The sequence below is a fragment of the Pteropus vampyrus genome, unplaced genomic scaffold (genome assembly GCF_000151845.1).
Source record: "Pteropus vampyrus isolate Shadow unplaced genomic scaffold, Pvam_2.0 Scaffold482, whole genome shotgun sequence".
Classification (NCBI taxonomy): Eukaryota; Metazoa; Chordata; class Mammalia; order Chiroptera; family Pteropodidae; genus Pteropus; species Pteropus vampyrus.
Window position 1 is genome coordinate 850,928 of NW_011889263.1, and position 5,953 is coordinate 856,880.

Sequence of the window (5,953 nt, forward strand, 5' to 3'; positions counted from 1 at the left end):
CTCTCTGCCAAAGGACCCTCTTCTTTTCAGCGCAGGGCTTGGTCTCCCCGTCCCTTGGGGAAATTTGCCCTGTCCTGCATCAATACTAAACCTTAGTTTTGGATTGCACCGCAGTGCTTCATGGCAATATTTTTGAGGATTTATTATGGAGAGATAAATATGTAGAAATCGTTCCCCTGCAGACTTTATTCATAATCACTATGAGTTGTACAGAAATTAGTATACGTTGTCTGTTTGTTTCTTGACCTAGGGAACTAAACTCTCAATGAAGTGACTTGAATCCAGAGAACTTTGACCTCGCTGCCATGGAGACTACATTTCTCTCTCAGGGGGAGAGGATTTCCGGAGGCAGTAAGGCACCTGGCCGTGGGTAATTCCAGAAATGATTGAGAGGCAGGAAATCACTGGAATTTTCTGGAACTGACAAGCCCAGAGAGGGAAGCTTGGTATCTGGAGTATTGTGATTTTTAATAATAAATATACATATATTGGGTCTCCATTCCAGTTTCTGGCACAGAGCTCCTAAAACTCTTGGAATTTTCTGTGACAAACGGAGATAAAGGTGTCTTCTGTTATGTGAAGGAGGTGACATTTGGAAGCACCTACGGATGGGGGCTGGTTGCTGGGAGAACCAGCCTTGTGATTTGAGGGTTGGAACTTTTGGTCCCACCCCTGATCTCTAGGGAGGTGAAGGGAGAGGGGCTGGAGATTAAATCAATCACCAATGATCAGTGATTTAATCAATCGTGGCTATGTGATAAATCCTCCATAACAACCCAACAAGACCCGTTGGAGAGCTGCCAGCTGGTGAGCCGGAATGTTTCCAAGATCCATGAGGACAGAAGCTCCCGGGTACGGGACCTTACTTTATGTATTTCTTCATCTGGTCGTTGATTCATGTCCTTTAAATATCCTTTGTAGCAAACCAATAATCTAGTGAGTAAACTAGTTTCCTGAGTTCTGTGAGCAACTCTAGCAAAATAATTGAAGCCAAGAAGGGCATCATTGGAATCCCTGATTTATACTCGGTTGGTGAGAAGCACAGGCCACTTGCAATTTGGCATCTGAAGTGGGGGCAGTCTTTTGGGACCGAGCCCTTAGCCTGTGGAACCTGACGGTAGCTCCGTCAGAATTGTGTCAGAATCGAGCTGAGCTGGTGTCAGGGGCGAAAACTCACATACTGGAATTGGTGTCAGAATCCTTAGAATCAAAATGCTTCTTTGGAGAGAGGCCTGTCTCCCTCCTCATGCTAAACCAGGCCCCAGGTTCTTCTCCCTCCTCTACCCTGAGCCTCTTCCTCAGAGAAATCATCATCCTTTGCAGTTATGCATCATGTGTGTCTTCTCTGAAGGTGAGCGTCATGAGGTAGAAAGCCCTAAGGCTGTATTCATTGCTGTGTCCCCAACAGAATCCACCAAGAACGAATACATACTTTTAGAACAAATGAATGCACGAATTTAACACACACACATACTGACTTGCTGTGGATTCTGATTTCATGAAATCGTTAAGGAGGAGAGTAACAAATTGTCCTGGTTTGCCGGGGACTGAGGGAATTCCTGGTGCGCTGGGCTTACAGCGGTAACGCCAGGAAAGTCCAGGGCAAAGCTGGATGAGCTGGTCACCCTTCAGGAAGGAGCTAAATGACAACAGAAGCGCGCTCTGGTGCCTTGTTCCTAACCTAGAAGAGATGCTTTCCACGAGGCTCCCCCGTTGTTGTCCCAGAGCGATCTCCACTCAACCATAGGCTCTTCCCTGGGTATTTGGTTCTTTGCACTATTAATAAGTCCCATCACTTGATCTCATTCCATGGGAGCCTTGGGGGTTTAAATTTGAGATTAGGGAAGCATTCCTCCGGAGTGGTTTACCTTTGCTTCAGCTGGAAGCCAGGGCCACCACTGACCTGAGGTCACACTTCCTCCCTTTGAATCCGCCCTCCCCACCCCAGTGTCTCAGACCCCCCAACCCCACCAAAACTCAATTTCCCAAAAGCAGGGATGCTAGTGGCTTCCAACATCCCTGCATGCATCAAACAGCGACCTCTCCAGCCCCAGCTCACACTTTTGCTTTATTCTCGAAGGCAACATCCTTGGAGCCGCTTTATGTCTTGTAGGACCAGCAATGTCTCCAAAAGTGTATTCTTTCCCCGGCTTAGCTCTGCAGCTCCAAACCAACAATCCACAGTAAACATGGTTAGGTATTAGATTATAGAGTCTGTAGAGATGTAGGTAGAGGCTTTAACTAAATGTCTCAGTTGCTTTGGTTGTCACACAGCTTCTAGTCAAAGACTAAGAAAGTGTGTTGTCATGTCCTAGAGGCCTTGCCTGTAAAGCGAGTTCCAGGAGAAATGTTGAAAAATGCACTTTGCTTCAGATAATAGAAAAAAGTAGCCAATTAAGCACAAAATAGTGATAGCTTAAACAATGACAGTCACAAGATGTTTCATTTCTGCCTTTTGCTTTAAAGATAACAACATTGACACATGATTGTGAGACAGTCTGCAGAATCTTGGTTCCTCAACCTGGTTAGATCACCTTACCACAATAAAGTAGGCGCCAGACAAGATAACAACAGGAACTGAATAAATCAGACTAAGGAACACTATTGAAGCTTACGCAAGAACTAACCATCAGTTTTGCCCGTGACCCCTAACCCCTAACCCTCAATCTATGGCTTTAAAAACACTTGATTGAAAACCATGAGTTCAGATTTTGAGCGCTAGCCCCCCGGGTCCCCTGGCTCGGCGCCCTGCTTAAAAAAACAGCTTTAATTTCTCCACCGTAGATTTCAGTGTTCAGTGTTCAGCTCTGCTGTGCGTTGAGTGAGTGGACCGTCATCGGTTCCATTACAGCGCCTCCCCAAAGTTGCTTTGCATTGTCATCTGGACCCCAAAGCAATGTGGTCCTTGGTATCTCAAAGTCTCAGGAAAGCATCTTTCTCTTCATTTCCAGGTAATCTCAGAACCTTTCAAGGACTTCCACTGCGACAAACACCCACAGCATCCCTCCCTTTCCTCCAGAGCCTCCCAGACCCATGCATGCAACAACCTCTCTCTCCTTCACAAGAGCTGGATGCCTTCCTGCACTGTCGCGCCGCACGTGGCATCCCCACCACCAGAGTCAGGGTGTTTGAGAGAAATGGACGCTAAGAGAACCAGACAGGGGGGCACGCTTCTCTCAGCCTGGACCTTGGTAAACTGTGAGGATGGGAAACCTCCGTTTTGCATTTTCACTTTTTTTTTTTTTAGTTTTCCTTTGCTTTTTTTTTTTTTTTTTGCTTTCTTTGTCCTCCAGAAGCAAACCTTCCAAAAAATTCCAGCTTTCCTTCACTATATGTTACAGTCACCTGGAGAGGCAAAGGGGCCCTCACTCAAAGTTGGGTTTCAATGTTGAAATTGATGACAGGGTGGCACCCACACATCCCGAGGGTATGAAAGGCTTATGACTCACATAACTGAGGTCCCTGGGGAGAGCAGGGCAGGTCTCTCAAGGAGCCCTGAGAGAAAGGAAAGGAGTCTGGCTCTTATCAAAAGGGCAAGAAATAATTGTCGGTGAGGAAGTAGAGGAAAGGGAACACTTTTGCACTATTGGTGGGAATGTAAATTGGTGCCGCCACTGTGGGAAACAGTATGGAGTTTCCTCAAAAAATTAAAAATAGGGTTACCATCTGATCCAGCAAACCCACTTCTGGGTGTTTATCCAAAGGAAATGAAATCAGTATCTCAAAGAGATATCTGCACCACCACGTTCACTGAAGCATTATTTATAATAGCCAAGATAAGAAAACAACCTAAGTGTCCATTGCAGGATGAATGGATAAAGAAGATGTGGTGTTTGTATATAATGGAATATTATCCAGAGAAAGGAAATCCTGCCATTTGTGACAACACGAATCGACCTGGAGGGCATTGTGTTAAGTAAGATAAGCCAGACAGAGAAAGACAAATGTCGTATGGTATCGCCTATATGTGGAATCTTAAAAAAAAAAATGTCAAATTCATAGAAACAGAGACTATGAGCGTCTCCAAGAGCGGTGGGGAGGACAATACAGAGAAATGATGGTCAAAGTGTACAAGCCTTCAGTTATAAGATTCTGGGGATGAAATGCACAGCATGGTGGCTAGTTAATAATACTGTGCTGTGTACTTGAAATTTGCTAAGAGAGTAGATCATAAATGTTCTCACCATTTTATAAAAGTAGTTATGTGGGTTTGTGAATGTATTCATTAGTTTGATTGTGGAAATTATTTCACAAAGTATATGAATACCAAATTATCACCTTGTACATTTTAAACGTGCAGTTTTTTATCAGTTATACCTCAGTAAAGCAGGAAGGGGGAAAAGGAGTTTGATCCTGGGCATTTCTGTGGTGGGGATAGATTGCCAGAAAACCACCTAAAGTTAGGAGAAAGGAAAGGAACAGATTCTTCCTCACCAAACTCAGAAGGAACCAACCCTGCCAACGTCTGGATCCCAGACTTCCAGCCTCCAGAACTGTGAGACAATTAATTTCTGTTTAAGCCCCTAAGTTTGCGGTACTTTGTTATGGCTGCCCTAGGAAACCAATAGAAGCACCCAGGAAATTTGAAGGAACACTTTGGAACAATTGAAAAATCACTCTCAAGTTGCCTCTTAAAACACAGACACTGATGTCTCTCGCTCTCGCTCTCTCTCTCTTTCTCTCTCACTGATTTATTTTTTATTATCTATTATCACATACTAAAGCCTAATGTTTTAAGTTCATATCACATCAGAAAAGTGGCTTAAGTGAGGAGGTAGGCTTATTTTCCTCCACGAGGACTCCAGAAAGAAGAAATAGTGTTGAATTTCAGCCACCGATAGCAGAGATAATAAAAGTCCCATCTGAGGTTTATCTTTTTCAACATAGAAGCTCTGTTATAAAACGTGACTTTTATTGGCATGTTGAAGATATAGATTTTCAGAGTGTGACCTTGAGGGGCTGCACAAGTGTAAATCCCTTCTTTGGTTCTTAAGACAGAGTGTCATAGATTGGCTTGCTTCAGGCTTGGCTGGATCCAGGTGCTCAAACTGTTAGGAATCTGTCTCTCTATTCTCGGCCCTGTTTCCTTCTATATTATCTTCATTCACTGTCAGGCTGTCCCTGTTGTAGGTAGTTTTGTTCTCTAAGCTTAGCAACTATGACAGAAATCCCGAAATTAAGTCTCATTGGCTTATCTTGAGATGTGTGCTCACTGTTGAACTTTGGGCAAAGAGATAAAATACACTAATTGGCCAGTCTTGGTCATATATCCAGTCCTGACGCTGGCCCTTCTCAAACCACGTGGATGAGAATGAGACATGACTCACCAAGGGAAAATCAGAAGAAAGATGTTGACAGAAAGAAGGGGAATGGACGTTGGACAGGAAAACCCAGCAGATGTCTGTTACACCTACGCTGAGCAAGTCATTAAGGCTTTCTCAAACACAGTGTTCATAAATTAAACACGGCAAGTTACTATAGCTTATTGAGCACTCTAATTTGGTATTCCACCTAGAAGTCTGGCTGCCAAATAACACCTCACAGCATTACACACGCATATATGCCAATAGTAGGAATTTTCATAATTTCCTAAAGGCATATTTTGTCTTTGCGTTATCTTGAGTTGGCTGTGGTTTTCAAACGCTGTTCTTTTTGCTTAGCTACCAATAAATTACTGTGGGTTTAGCTTGTTATTACCAATTTAATCTGTTGCGGGGTGTTTGGCAAAGCCTACAGTGTTTAATAACACTCATTTGCATCAGAGTATTTTGGGTCTCTAATTTTTCAATAAGTAGACTGTAAGTCATGTGTGCGTTGAGTGAAAATAGGAATCATCTGCATTCGCATTGCTAAAGCAGATGTACCCACAATTCCCAAACTTTTAGGATGCATTTAGAATGACAGTCCATGTTTACTACCCAATTATTCTCCTCTGCAAAGTGGGAGCAGGTGG